The sequence below is a fragment of the Cyprinus carpio genome, chromosome B3 (genome assembly GCF_018340385.1).
Source record: "Cyprinus carpio isolate SPL01 chromosome B3, ASM1834038v1, whole genome shotgun sequence".
NCBI classification, from domain to species: domain Eukaryota; kingdom Metazoa; phylum Chordata; class Actinopteri; order Cypriniformes; family Cyprinidae; genus Cyprinus; species Cyprinus carpio.
The window spans coordinates 40,087,313-40,104,099 of record NC_056599.1 but is presented as its reverse complement, the minus strand read 5'-3'; the positions used below and the strand labels follow the sequence as shown (position 1 = coordinate 40,104,099).

General features: G+C 33.8%; 1 protein-coding gene across 1 annotated transcript in view; it reads left to right on the top strand.

The window, feature by feature from the left end:
• LOC122136623 (gastrula zinc finger protein XlCGF8.2DB-like) overlaps nucleotides 1-16,787 on the top strand; it is a 210,312-nt gene that overhangs the window by 126,191 nt on the left and 67,334 nt on the right. The window lies entirely within an intron of this gene.

The following is a 16,787-nucleotide window of genomic DNA, read 5'->3' as shown; positions in this document are numbered from 1 at the left end:
AAGGATAATTATACTTTTAATTGTTTATTTGAGGTATTTACATTTTTTTATTCTCAGCAAATATTTATAAATAATTATTTGTGACTAATTAGATTAATTAATAAGCAAATCATATAATTATTAAGATTAAAAAAATACTCACTGACAGTCTTAATTGCTACTCAATGTGTCATATAATGACATAATATCCACTACCTGGTAAGAACATCACTAAACATAAATTACAATTTATTTAACATCAAAATGTGCTTGATGTGTGAAAACAATGATCATTGGATCTCATGTCAAGCATGCACTGAACTTCTGTTTACCATGTTTATTGTGCATAAGATAAAATAAAAATGTAATGTACTTTTTAAGATGAAATAAAATTGTAAGGAGTAAAAAGTACTGTTTTTTCTCCAGAAATGTAATCAAGTAAAAGTAATCAGTTTACATTGTACTTGAATAAAGTACAAATCCCCCAAAATAATACTTAAGTAATCAAGTAAAATTACTCAAGTATTTTACACCTCTGATTTAAGGCAATGACTGAGGGGAAAATGAGAATACAGGGAACCCATGAGACATTAATAAAGAATTACCACATCATTCTCAAGGAATTACCTAGAACCTGGAACAGTATTCTAAAGTGAAAACATAGGGAACCCAATAATAATTAATGAAGAATTACCACATAATTGCAAACCAGTAAGTAATTAATTAAGAACCTTAATTCTACTTAAAAAAGACAAATTATAAGAAGATTTACATTTATTGCAATAAGTGTTTATGACGTTTTCAATGAATTTGTGTCTATTTTCACACAACAAAACAATCAAAAGGTGAACACTGTCTTAAAGAAAACATTAATACCAAAATTTTCAGCAAATTACTAGGAACTTACTAAATATAACAACAGATAAGATGACAGCATATATTGCAACCTGTCCTCCAACTAATACGCTCGTATAGGTCGTTTGTCCAAATCCCTGAAATACGACCCATCAGAGCATATACTACAATTGCGCCCCTATCGGCAAAAGGTCGTTTTCATATTTATGTTTTGTACTCTTTTATTTGCACTGTGATTTGCATTTCGTGTAGCTCAGTTGGTAGATTATTGCGTTATACCTTGATATGCAATCATGCAATCATGGGTTCGATCCCAGAGAATGGACGTGCACGTAAAATGTATATACTCAATAAATCATAATTTAGCATGATTTCTGTTAGGTTTAGGGGGTGGGGTTAGGTGTGGTCATTCGAACGAATAAGCCACCTAGTAAAATATGTACGAATTACTGTGAGATCGGTGTAAAAAGTCCACACATTGCATTTAAATAAGCATGCGTTTTGATTGGTAATGAAATTATACGTCATTTCATGACGACAGACGGAATGCTATACTGTCATTATTTTTATGCCTGCTAGAGGCTGCTTAACTTTAAAACGTAAATATAGGTCGTAATAAGGTGCTTGCACAAACAACCTATATGGTCGTTTTTTGTTGGAGGACAGGCTCAAATATTGTGTATGCCTGAACTTCAACTTTGGCAATGTTTCTCTAACATGTGTAACTTGAGTTACTTTTTTTTCTGGCCAAGGTCGATAAGCATGCCATTCTTCTTTTTTTCCTCGATGATGCTTCGAAGTGGTTCCACACACGCACATTTCTTTGCAATGTTTGGCAAACTCTGACAGTTTCTGGCCTCCATGGAACTTTTCACGCAATGTCTTGTAGGCTTCAGCGTCACAAGCTTCTAGCTCTGCTATCGCTGCAGTATCCACAATTGTTTTGCGGTCCACCCCACACTTGTGGTAAGACAGCGTTTTGGTTATTCCCTGTTCCAAGTATTGCAAGACCTTTTTGTATCTTTGAATTTGCATCTTCTGGTAGAAACACTGGAATAGATCAAAGGTGCATGTTTAGTATGTAATTCCAGTAAGATAATTTCATATATAAAGAATTCATATGCAAAATCCTCTAATTGTGACTGACATGTTTTATAGTAAATAAGCATTTTTTATCAGGCTCTTATGATTAGGTTTAGTAGTTTCACTTTAATGGTTATGGACAGTTATTGATCAGTTATTAAAATGCTTTATTAAAAGTCACTTTAGTGACTTTAGGCTACGACTCAAGTTACTAGAGCAATAAAACGTCATCAGCATGAGCTAGTGGTAAACAGAAAAGTAGTATGGTGTCCCATTTGTCATTTTAGTGTTCAGAAGGGTTGGAAGAAGCTCCCTGCATCTCTTCCTTTATTGATAACGCTGATAAGAAATACAGACAGAACTATTTTAATTTAATTTGAATTATTTGCCACCCTATATGTGAGCTAGTAATATGATTAAGACATACCAATGCATTTGGAGAAGAATTGTGTATTTGTGAACTGTTTACAAATGTAATTGCAGCTTAAAATAAAGTGTAAAATAATTTACTTCTTATTAAATGTTTCACAGGGTTAACCCTAACCTTAATCCTAACCCTAATGAAGCACAGTAAAATAAAATAAAGACTTTTAATTTTTTACAGATGCTTTTATAAAATACACGTAAAAAAAATATTTAATACATTTGTTTTTGGTAACTGTGGAGATATGAAAAGGTCCATTTGAAGTTAGCCATGATTCCTGTAACTCAATGTTACTTATGTGACACGTCAAGTAAATGCTCATAATTTTATGCACATTTATAGGCATTAAAGGGATAGTTCATCCAAAAAATTTCTCACCCTCAAGGTGTATATGCCATGTATATATCTTCTTTAGGGTGAGATTTTGAAGCTCAAAAAAGTCCAAGCTTCAAACCTTTAAATCTTTATAAAAACTGAACCATTTGAATGTGTGCTTATTAAAAATTGACTTGCTTTTTATTAGACAGACAACATTTGTTAGACTGCTGTGCAAGAAATCCCTCTCATTCTCTAAATTTTGGCATTTGTCCTCAAGGACCTTGATTTTGGATTTCAAAAATGCATTTTCTTCCTTAAGATTTATTAAGGAAACCTGCTGGGTTGGTGCTGGTGGTGCTGATGCTTCTGTTGATACAAAACACAAACATTTTATTTATGACGAGAGAAGAGCCAAAATTTATTGTATTTAATATTAGATTAAACATAAAATATCATATAAATCAAAGTGTCTTATAAACTTCCTTGATGTTTTGATCATAGGTTAGCTTAACTAGGGACTAGGCCTTGGTTAAATTAGAATATTTAGGTAGCTTTTATAAAAATGTCTTAGAAAAATTCATTACTGGTGTGCATTTTGACATATCCTAAGATCTGCCCGTGCAAGTTATTTTCAGTTATGACAGCTCAAATGTGCATTTTAGCCTGGGACTAGAATTACGACTTTGTGAAACCAGGTTCCACTAATGTACTGTTCCACCGGCATGTGTTAACTAACTTAATGCTAACATTGTACAAATTTGAAAAATATATGACATACACAATTACCTGCTTTGTCATTTTTGTCGAGCAGAAGTTGACGTCGTGCCCTTTTCGCGGATTTCACCTCTCAATCACAAAGCTTTCTTCTGAATCTGAACTAGAACTGTGTTGTTGATTCTCCAATCTTATTTGCATATAACGCCCATCTCTTCTGATTAATTCAATCATCTGAATTAATCACTCCTCCTCGTCGAGGTCATTACTCCAAAGTGTAATAACATTAATGGCTGGCTTTATTCCAGTTATTTGAATATCTTGCAACATTTTAATACAATTTTTATTTTTTTATTTTGTCTTGCTCAAATTGTATGCACGCCATGTTTGGTGATAATCAATTTGGCTGTAATCCGGATCTAAACAGTTCTTGAGCACATAGATCCTTTTAGGTTTTATTTCAGATTTAGATATTTTTGTGGTTGTCCAGTGATTGCTTGCACTTTCAAAAGTAAAGCTTCGAAATAATATTTTAACATGAATAGCTAAAGCTTGTCCAATGAGTGCGCACATACGCTTGGCACGTAGTACGTAACTTTTCCAAATAAGCACAAAAAGGCGCCTACCGAATCAGAGGTCATTTTACATGTTTTTCTTCGTTTTAGATCTCCTTACATATATACATCCTCCTACCATACACAATATACATGTAAAAATAGATTTTGCAGCCTTGTCACGTCTGATGTAGACACGTCCAAGGCGACTGGTGCAAAATCTATTTGTTCTTTATGTTAGAAGTAGCGCGAGCTCTAAGTCAGACTGTAATCAGTTTGCAGTCGGGAATCTGTCGTTCCCCTTACAAAAATTAACCATTTGTAGCAAAAAATATAGTCCTATTTTCTGTTGTCACTCACGTCTGTTGTGTAATGTTAGAGACATTAGTTTTAGGGGTACGTTAGTTCACGTCATGTTTTTTATTTTTATTTTTTTCTCATCACAATAGTAAAACTACTCTCTATATCTAGTAATAGAGCTAATACAGGTGCTGGAAATCTATTTACCCCTAACTGGCATTTTCTCTGGTTAATGGAGAACGCATATATGTATGTGTACATATCCGTATCTACTGTATGGAAGAACACAGCTCTTGATTGCTTAGCAACGGCAGAATCCGTATCTACTGTATGGAAGAAGAGTGATATTGGTTGATTGCTTGACTGGTCTGTATAGATGCTTTAAAGAGATATAAAAAGAAGACTGGACAGAAATGGGTGGAAGAACAGAGTTCATCGTTATAGATGAAAGCAACTCGCCATAAAAGGAAGCTGGGATATTATTTTTAATTTTATGTTTAACAGTTCTAGGGAAATTTCACAGTTAATGCAATGTTGAAACTGCAATAATAATAATAATGATAATTTAAATTAAAAAATAAACAGTAAAATAGACTGTTTAATGTAAAATATGAAAATGAAGGTGTAATGTAAAATAATTGCCTGGTATATTAAAGTAAACTACTGACAACAACATTTGACAGCAGATACAAAAAATAATTCTTTAAGATTTGTAGTTTAATACTGTCAATATGTACTAATGCAATTTGTACAGTTTGTACTGTTATTTTATTATTCCAATAGTAATGTCCATTAACTGTTAATTACTGTAATGTAAGTACTGTAGAATGTGATCTTTACAATATAACAATGCTTTTAATAATGCTGTAACAAAACATTATTTTTAAAGCACAAAGATAATGCATTAACTCATAAAAAATCAGTTATTAACAGGTTTTTTTTTTGTACTTCTAGTATGCACGTGGAAGAGTAGAAGAAACATGGAAAAGGAAAAAGTGGGTGTTTGGCATGCTGGCCATAAAGGCTCAGAGACTGCGACTGATTTTGCGACTTGTAAACCGGCGTTCAAGACATCAACTCATTCCCATCATCAGAAGACATGTTCATCCAGGATCCAAAATTTTAAGTGATGATTGGAGACCCTACAGGACTTGGCTAGGCTTCTCACACTACTCTGTGAATCACAGCAGGTTCTTTGGGGTTCACTCAACATATCAAAATGGGCTTGGTGAACATACAAAAGTCAGCTATGGAGATTGAGAGGTAACAAGACTGAGAAGCTTTTAAAGGAACACTTGACTTGTATTGAGTGGACTTTTTGGATGGGGATGGACCACACACATGGTCCTCTGGGGCGTTTGCTGAAGGACATTAGAAAATATTACGGCCTTTAAGACATTACATCACATAGTGTAATTCACTACATCGTTCAGTAAGGTTGTTTGGGCATATGAAACTAATAAAGAGATGAAACAAACACTTGAGTCATTACTTTACAGATGCTAATAGTATGACACCTCAGTTACTAGGTACAATGTTACAATCAAATACTCATTAATTCCTTGAGAATGATGTGGTAATCCTTTATTAATGACTCATGGGTTCCCTGTATTCTCATTTTCCCCTCAGTCACTGCCTTAAATACAGAAATCATTTGGTATCACTTTATAATAGTGACGCTAAATGTCCTGAGGAAAACAGACACACAAAATGTATATAAAACCATCCTGAACTTCTGGCTGCAGACAATACTTGCATAAAAAAAAATAATAATAACATCATCATCATTAATGTAGTATCTACAGCATTATTTTATTGAATGTTGTTGACAGCAAATTATTATAATGCGAGAGTGCATTAAATGCACAAGCAATGAATCTCTCTGCTTACATGCGGAATCTCAATCCATTCTCTCGCACAAAACTGGACTCACAGAAATTGCATGTGTGCGCTCACACTTTGACCTGCATGTGCACTCAAGAATCTCTGTGTACTCTTTCACTAGAATTGTTTTCTCTCCTGGATTTAATGCTGCAAGAACTACAACATTAGAGCACAACTTAGCACAATTAAAAAATGCTATTACATATTGATTAGTTAACACGCATTCCTTAGTAGTTAATATTAGTGACTTGAGTGTTAATGAAGAATTATTCATTAGTTCTGCAGTAACTCCTTATTAGTTATGCATTAAGATACAGTATTCTAAAGTGTTACCAAAAGGTCAAGTTGATTGTATTTAATTTTATTTTCTCTATAGCGCCAGATCACAACAGAAGTCATTTAAATTTTCCTTTCCTATAGAACAGATCTATCCCTTGTTCTTTTATTAAACAAGCTATATAGCCTTGTGTTATTTATCTTATTTACACGATGGCATGGCATTTCTGTCTCTACGTTACTTTTCCTGCGTCCCAATGTGCATTGTATGTTTTTTATTTTATTTAAAAGAAGTAATTTTATTTGTGTTTCTTAGTTTATTTTTTTTAGTCTAAATGTGCTATACTTGTAGTGTACTTTTTATGTATCAGCATCAAAACTGTGTAATGTTATGGAATAAAATGTTGAGCCATGAATAATGACTGTAAAGCTTTTGGACTCCATCTACATTTTGATTATCATTCTGAATCCAATTCATAGTCTTTTTTCAGCTTTTTGTTTCTTTTTGTTTTATTTATGAAACTTACCCACATTCAAGTTATTATAAAAAGAATACAATGCAAGCAAGAATAAAATGTTTACAAGCATATACCCTGTTTCTTCTTTTGATGTTTTGTAAGTTCAGATATATAAGATTTATTTTTTTGTTGTTTTGTTAGTTTTGAAATAATAATATAGTTTTTAGTTTAAAGTATGTAGAGACGAGTATACTTGCAGTACGAAACTACTAAACTAGTTGTTTACTGAGACTATACTTCAAAGTGTACTAAAAATGCTACAAGTATCTAATTAGTAAACAGTATACATTTGTTCACTTTTATTATAGTTACAATACAAACTATAAGCAGAGGTAAACTAGTTGTGTCCTCAAAGTTTACTACTGCTATACTCAAAAGTATACTTAAAAGTATACTTTTATATACTAGAATGTGGGAGAAGGGTCTGGCTGCAGACTTGCACTTGCACTCTCAGACTTGCACTCTCAGACACTTGCGCTTCCGCAAGTGACATCACTAACAGTCTTTTCTGGCTGCAGACTTGCACTTGTTGTTGATTATTTTTCTTTTTGTTTGAATCTCTCAACATTTTACAAAAGTAGCCAGGTATTGAAGACAAGAACAAAAAATAATAATTAAATAGAACAAAATATAAAATAAAGACTGCATTTTAACAATTTAGTCCCAAGAAGTATTACTACTAATACACTGATATTTGTATACTTACTACATAAGTATAGTTCAAGTATATTTTTAAGTATACTTAATAAAATAAACTTCAAGTATACTTCTTTTTGGTAAGGGATCCACCATATCTGCCTTAAATAGTTTTGACATTTTCTAATATGACTCAAAATTTAGGATGCAAACCATTGGGACGCAGGCATGGTCGCACACTCTGTATCGCACAAACCAGAGTTCTGCCCAGAGATTATGTCACTTACTATTGGAGAAAGTGTAATGGCTAACTTGGCTCATGTGTCCCTTGATAACCAATCACATTACAGCCTTGATGCGACACTTAGTGGCCGTTTATGGATCCCACAGGAATGAAAGAGAAATGCCGTTAGCTGAAACCTACCTGTCACAAAAAGTCAGTGGCTGCGTCCGAAACCAAGTATGTTGTAATTTAACTGTCGCAAAAAAATACCGCCGCGGCGTTAACTTCAAGTCAGTTAAGTGTTAAAATCCTTCGCGAAACTACCACCAGGTGGCGCAAAGGGGACGGATTGCGAACTGAATGTAATTGTAAAATGAGATAAAAGGGAGGAGGTAAAACAACAATAACATTATGATATAACATTGTACCAGCTTTAAAAAAAACCATTAAAAAATGTACAGTGAGTTTAATTTCAAAATGTAGGATAGTCTTAGGCTACAGTCTACTCATCAAAAATTAAAGAAGACCTTTACACAAAGGATCTTATGCTTGCTATTGTTATTAAACAGTCATTAAATAAGGCCTATATATACGGATAAAATGCTAAATGTTTTCATTTCGGTTCTTTCTTGGTTTAAAAAAAATCCTTCAGGTTCCATTTTGCAGATCGAAATGAGAACGGTCCAGCATTTAGCAATAATTATGATTCATTCTGTTATTATTCTTGATTTTTCAAACTGCTAACACTTTGCATTTTTGAATTATGCCTTTACTGTGTGACCAAAAATTTTGTATTTTCTGTTTCAGCTGTTTGATCGCGCTGGTGCCTCGCGCACATTCATTGGAAACAGTAGCCGTTCACCGTGCCATTCGCCGCGAGCAGCGGTCCACTTTGGCATATTTTTGTTAATTATGATTTTTAATTTTTTCCCCGTCGATACTGAAACACGCGTGAACTACAAAGCCTATTTTTCCTAATGAATAATAGTTAAGCTTCAAATGGGCAACATCACGAATATGGAAACGTTTGGATTTCTCCCGAATGAGAGCCCAACCTTACCTTATGGTTCGCTTTAAATTATTATTCATTTATTTTTTTTTTTGTTTATAGCTAAGCCTATATTATTATATACTGCAATTTTATTTATCCATTAGAATTATATATTTGTAATTATTGTTCTGTTCTGATAAATTTGTTTAATTTAATGTTTAATTTAAAGGATTTGTTGTAAAGTGAAGAGAACTAAAAATATCCTGTTGGCACATTATAACATTATTAGGCCAGCCGTTATTATTTCTGAATGTAATAAAATGCAACTTATACATGACTTATATATTCTTATATATATACTTATATATTTTTTCCTCTCACAAACTTAATTTATTTTTTAGCCTGTTTTAAAAAATAAATAAATAAATAAATAAAATAACATGCAGCAAACGAAAATAGGTGATTAATCGGTTAAAATTTTTGTTACTGTGGGGTAATTATAATTATTATATACTTAGGAACAGAGTCTGGGCCTAATCTCGGCTATCCAGGGTTTTTTTATTTATTTTTTTTATTTTTCATTGCATCCGAAAATGACTTTGTGCAGCACATTCACGCTCAACCTGCCTCGCGCGTTGCTCGGCTGTGGACGATTTAAAAATGTTTGATATAAAGGTTGCTGTCCCATTTTATACAGGAATTGTTCATTTAAAAAAAAAAAAATCGAATTATATTGTTAGTTCTAATTATATTGTTAACAAGTTAATTTAGGCTATTTAACATGCACTGTGACATTTTACCCTTTTTAACTTGCTTCACCTATTTATGTAAGCTACAATTATTCTAAAAAAAAAAAAACATAATGTAATTTAAAAGTGCCATTGGCCTGAGTAGTAATTTGACCATTATAGAATTGTGACTTTAAAGGTTAGTGATTTTAGGAGGTGAAAATACTGTGAAATTACAAATGTTATGGGATTTTAAAGCATAACAACTGAGGGCTATGAAACGTTAGCCCAGTGGTTCTCAACCTTTTTTTCCAACGGGCCGCACTATGGTCCAAGTGCAAGTCTCGCGGGGCCGCACGCATATCATTTACATATTACGTCATCAATACAAACCAACCTGATTTATAATATTATAGCCTAAATATTATGATATTTAATCGATTACATTCATTGAAATAAATTAATAATTCTACTCCCCATAAATAAAACACCTGATGTTGTCGGGAGCTGACCAATTTTGTGAAATTCGGCTCGAAAGGAGTAACAGCACAATGAAGTTGGGATTGTAAGTTGCAGTCTGTAAGACACGCACGGGGGGATGACTTGACGCGCGACATTGCAGAGAAAATGTGCGTTTTGCCACATTTCTGCAATTAAGGATGATTGCTGCGTAGTATGGGTGTTTCTATTTGCCTGAACTTCTTCAAGTGAGTTACTGCGCAAACCGGAAATCCAGCACTCTCTTTCACTGCTGATACTGTGACTATTCTTGTTTGTATGTGTTCATTTGCTGGCATTTCCACACTTCTTTTTACTCCTTTAAAAAACAAATTTGTCAATTCTGATGCTCAATTTTACCGAACTAATGGCTGTTGATGACTATTTGAATTGAATTCTGCCAAAGTGCGTGCTTGTAGCTATGTGTTCATAAAATGCGGAACGTAGGTCTGCTCATGTCTGAAAATAATATATGAAAAACAAAAGAATTTTACATATAAACATTAGGCTATAGCTTATATTTTTTTAGTACATTTTTAAATGAATGTAAAAACTAAAATGAATTGTAAAACTGAAAGTTATTTTTTTAAATTGTGTTCAGCATGGTGGGCCGCATTTGAATTCGTGACGGGCCGCGGGTTGAGAACCGCTGCGTTAGCCAATAAAGCATTTTTTTAAACAATGGCACTTAAAGTTTTGAACTAAAATATTATTTTAACCATATAGCCTGTGAATAAACAAAATGCATACTTTTCAATGAAAGAACACTGAGAGTTTGCTTCTGGTGTTTGGATTTGTACTTCAATAATGAGCTCCAAGTTTAGGAATAGCCAACACGTTTTTTCTCTCTCTCTCTCTCTCTCTCTCTCTTTAACTCTCTATTTAATTAACAGCATTAACTTACAATTAAATACATCTTCCTTCAGGTAGACTGAATGTTTTTCTGTCTTGCTAAATGTTGGGCTCATGATCAGTAAGTTGTATTCGCTCAAACTGATTTAGTTAAATCAAAATTTGCGGACTTTGAAGCTGGGTGCAGTTAGCGCGAGTCACTCGCGTTGTGAAGCGGGAGCAGCTTACGGAGGATTCCGCTTGGTCTTAAAGCCTTCCGCAAAACGCTACGTTCACAAATAACAATGATTTTCGTAAAATAATGATTAATTATCAATTGATAATTTGTTATTATTATGGTCTTGTGAAAACAATAATATGGGCTGTGGGAAAATAATGAATAAAAAGAGTAGGGCTGCTGTGATTGCAGGCATGTTTCAGCCCAGTAACAACACAGCGTTCCTCACAGCCAACAAACAGACCGAGTTCAGTTCAGCTGGAGGGGGTTGGGGTAGTTCTGTATAACTTGTGGGGGTCGAGATAAAGGTGTGAATCTCTTGTTCTTTCATATGGATAGTGTCTTCTGAGGGTATCAAACTTGCAGAACAGGTTTAGATAGGACTCATCATTTTGGTTTTAGGGCAACTTTGAAGAAAGGTTTTGATCCACTTCAAATGTTGACTAATGTATAGCAATATAGTTTATTAGTTATTATAACTTCAGAGGAAGTTGCCTTAACTCAATAAAATAAATAAATAAATTCGCAAACGACATCCAGACCAGTCCAGACATCAGTATGATCCGTCTATGATGTTTTATAGGCTTTTTTAGATTTGGGAATACACATGCGTTACAGACATGACAAACAACTTTTTGGAGAAATTATTATTATTAATTAATTAATTTTTTTTTTTTTTTATGTTTTTGTTTTTTTTAGCCTATTTACAATGCACAAACCAGAAGCAACAGAGAAGAGAAGGGGTTGGCCATTCTCAAAAAAAAAAATCAATTTTATTTCAATTTTCGTTTTTTTGTGTTTCAGAGGAAAAATCAGTGTTAAGGCATCTCTCCATTACAGACGTTCTGAAAGAAGAATTTATGCAAACGCGTATAAAATGCTTTAAAAACTTTAACAGAGATGTCTAGAGGCTATTTAATAGGTCTGCCTCCCATGTAAGATTTTTCTAGTTACTAGTCGTTCATTTGTCATTATTCAACTAATCGCAGGATTATATTACATTTACATATATAATCCATAATGAGCCTTAATATATTTCGCGCTCAAGCACATGCATTAAGTTTGCCCCAAAGCACAGGCAGAAGTAGCCTAATAATTGTAAAAAAAGGAGACATTTTAATTATGTATTAATAAACAAATGTTTTCTTGTCGGCTGCAAGATGAAATTCACAGTGCTGACTCTCTCCACATGAACGCGCCTTTAAAGAGACATACAACCTTCAGAGATTACACAATGCTTTCGTTCTGAATTGATTCGTTTAAAAAGACATTTCAAGCTTTCTGTAGATATATTTCTCATGTATGTGAGACACCCACAATTTTAAGTTAATTCATTATCAGGAAAAAAATTCAAGTGATCTAGAGGGCGCCTTCCTGTCCTGCATGCGCATTAATAATTTTCGCACAAACACTTAAATATGAATAGTTATTCACATTTTGCATATGCATTACAACGTAAATTATTTTTTACATGCAATTATCCAAAATAAAACCAAACAAGATTTGTAGTGAAGATAAAACAAATAAGAATAAATGCTGCGCATGCACTCAGCATCACTCGCGCCGCGCAAATCTTGCACGCAGACATTTTACACACCTGCATTTAAATGCGGCTGCAATTTTTTTTTTTTACTTAAATTCTATGTAAGCAAGTAACGGCGGCTCCCTTTAAAATCACTGAAGTTGTCTATTAATGAAGCTCTTTTTTTTTTTTTTTTTTTACATCATTTGCAGTTTGGTGATTATAATGAGAGAACTTGAGTTTAATCGTGAGGACGTTTTATTAATCCGTCCATTCTTTAGAATTTCAATGATTTAGCTAAATCGTGCAGGTTTAATTTATTCGTTTCTTGTTTTAATCAGGCCTAAATAATGGGAACGAAATTATACAGTGCCTCACGTTTTACTAAAAGAAAATAATAAAAACAAGCAACAATTTCTTACAGACAAATATATTTTGCCAAGAAGTTGTCTGTCAAAATAAAGGACAGTTAACAAATAACAAAAATGCATGTTGTTTTATTAAAGGAATTTTAAAATATAAATTAAAATATAGGCCTAATATATGAGAATATTGACATTTTGCATATAAATCCATGTAGCCTAGCTCACTAAAATAGGCTACCACTTTTAATGCTCTGATGCAAAGTAAACCACAATTTCTTTTGAATAAATATAACACATAATTCATATTATATAAATAATACTGCACACCTATTAAATGTGTCAAATCTAAAATATGGTGTAATACTGTGTAGCTTAGAGAAAATATAAGCACAGGCTCAGGCACAGGCTTGACATTTATCCTGCTTGAATTCGTTCTAAGAAATGCACATAACTTCATAATTACCAAACTTTCATCTGTGAATATTAAATATTTTAACTATAGAGTTTTTCTTTCATTTTCCCTTACTGCAGCCGTCAAATGTAACACATCACAGAGGCAAAACTGACGTCTATTTGCGAAAATGTGCTTTGATGCGCTTGTTTGAAAACTTGTGATTAAAGCGCCACTCAGCGGTCAAAAGCTGCAAATGCACTTTGCAGACGCTGCGGCTGCGGTACGAGCGGCGGTAGAAGTAACGTTTTGGATGTCCACCTACTGCCGAAACCACATACTCATCAGTTAAAGTTGCCAGACACTACGTAATTATGGTTCTAGGTGATTTAAACGCTAAGGTTGGGAAAGAAACTGCTTACAGAGCAATGGAAGGTTGCCATCGCTTTCATGATGAATGCAATGACAACGGGCAGCGATTATTAGATTTGGCCATTGGATGTAATTTAGTGATTAAGAGTACATGCCTTCCTAGAAAGGATGTACATAAAGCTACATGGCTGTCACCAGATGGTACCACAAGCAACCAAATTGACCATATACTGATTAAAAACAGACATGCTTCCGATGTGGTAGATATAAGGTCATGCAGAGGAGCTAATATTCACTGATCATTACATGGTCAAGATCAGATATTGGCAAAAAATTTGTAGAGTGAGAGAGACTTGGGGAACCCCTTGCTCACAGTTCGATGTAAACAAGCATAAATTGCCGGATATAGCTGACAGATTTAGAAGTTTGCAAGATGACTTATTAAAGTTAAGGGCAGAAGAATGGAAACGTCAGTGCATTGAAAATAAGTGGACCATGCTGAAGGAAGATACTGAAATTATGGAAGATGTGCTGGGACTGAAGGAAAGATTTCGTAGAGCAGATTGGTTTGATGAAGAATGTAGGACAACCATCAAAGAAAGGAATAATGCTAGATTACGTATGTACAACGAAGAACAAGAATTACTGTTCAGGAATTTAAGAATAAAAGAAGAGACAATCTAGAGTATGTAGAAACAAGAAAAATGCCTTTGAAAGGAATAAATTAGAGGAGATGGAAAGTTCTCACCAAAGAGGATTGGTAAGCGAATTCTATCAAAAAGTAAAAGAAGAAAAGAAAGGTTTTCAGCCCAAAACCGTTTTGCAAGGACCAAAATGGAAAATTAATCGGTAGCAAACAGGCCATTCTTGAGAGATGGGCAGAGTATTTTAAGGAATTGCTTAATGGAGACAGAATTTTGGAAAATGTAGAGAGCCAGGAAGAACCAGAAGGAGGAGAGGATGACACAAAGCATGACAGAGAACAAATTGAACCACCATCAAGAGAAGAAGTGCAGCAGGCGATTAGTGTGTGAGCGATCAGTGTGTGACCGATCCGTGCCAGAACGAGACTGCACAGCAGAGCACCCAGCACCGGGAGACCCACACGGAGAGCACTCGGACACTCAGCACGCACCTTACTCACTAAAATCCTCGATTGTGAATAAATCCACCCTCCGGGGTATTTATTTTGAGCTCTCCTTGTCGTGTGTTCCTTCCATCCCGTGACAGAATATATATACACAACTTTTTAATTCCAACTTTTTCTAGAAATAGACTATTTTTCCAAAAATTTCTTTATAAATTTCACCAAAAATGCATCCCATTTACATTAATTTGAACATACATTCCCACATAGCAAACAGACTTGGCCCAAATGTGGCCTCCTCATGGCACTGCTGGCGTGTTGCCGGCACTGACATGCATCATGTCAGCCAACTGTGGGCCAAGTGTGGCAATGATGGCACTGCATGCATGACGGCAGACAACATTTGGGCCGATTGTGCATGAGAGGTGTCTGGCCCAGATTAGTGTAGCGATTATGGGCCATAATTTGTGTACTGGACAATTATAAGCCTGCTACTATATTTTCAAGGCAAGATTATTCTCCCCTCCCCGTTCTGAAAAAGATGTAAAGATTTTAATAATTAATAATATTAATTGAATTATAAATGAGTCAGTGAAAAAAATATATGTCCAATTGTTTAAAAAAAAGATTAATAATGAATAAATATAGTATTTAGTTTTCAGCAATGTTCACAAAATTCAATAATCATTAAAAAATATACATTTCCTAACATGATAATTTTTTTTTTATTATTATATTATTTATTTTAATTTGTTTTTATAAATTTGTAATAAATTTAAAAAAAAAACACTAATCCACAAATAAGTCTACGTTTTCCATACTTTTAAATTTTAAGGACGACCAAATCATGTTAAAAACTTAATATCTATATTTTTTTCTAAATAACAGTTTATTTAAAACAACTGCAGTCAACTATTGTTTTTTTTTTTGGTGCGATCTCCACGGTAACAGCAGCTTTTCTGGTTGGTGAATGAGGTTCACGTGATGCGTCGGTATTTCTCCCGCTGAAGTTGAAGAAGACGTCTCAGACAACCGCTGTTCAGGTAAGTGAAGTTCACTCTCTTTTTTGGCGCTTTTTTAATACCTGATTTCAAACTCGGATGCCACTTTTTTCTTTATTGAAGTGAACTTTTGCCTATATGGTAGCTGATTCAGCTGCCCCTGAAAATGAGACGCGAACGGGGTGCGATAGACCGGCCTGCGGAATGTCCGAGGCGCGGTGCTTCATGTGTGCGGAACAATGTAACGGTAATGCTGTTAAAATGAAAAGCAAATTCAGCAACGGCAATTGACTTATAAAGTGATTCAATGGTTGAATAATCAGATTGTATGATATCTAAATCTAATCTTTGACTTAACTAACATGATACTTTTGTTTTAGTTAAACATTCTTAAAACAATGAGAAAGCAATTTGTTTTTTTTTGTTTTTTAGCATTTTGCATCAGTCATGTGGAATCAAATCTGGATTAATAATTGTTTAACATGAAAAGGACATGCTCCAAGTTTTTTATTTGTGATCACAGAGGCCTGCTTAGTTCTTTTTGCTAGTCATGTATTGCTAGTCATCTCATTCCCATGTGTCCCATATTTGTAGGCGATTGAGAGAAAAATAATTATACTGTACTATTAAAATATCTACATTGAAAGAATGAAATTGATCACATAATTTTTTTGTTGTCTAAAACAATAGTTCTCAACCTGGGTAATGTTTAGAGGTCACATCTAGGAATGCAATGAACAATTGGCCACTTATGGCAAAACTGAACCAGAACAACCATACAAGTGGCTAGTATTATCCTATGAAATTAAAGGGAATGTAATAATTATGGTTAAAATAATTAAATATAAAATATTTAGATGTGGATATAAATTGATTGATAAAAACAATTAAATTAAAGTTATTTAAAAAGATTGCAAACTCTGGCCTAAAAGCACTCACTTTCCATGATCTAAAAAAATTATTAATACAAACGAGTTTTAGAGCTACAGTAGTATCCTA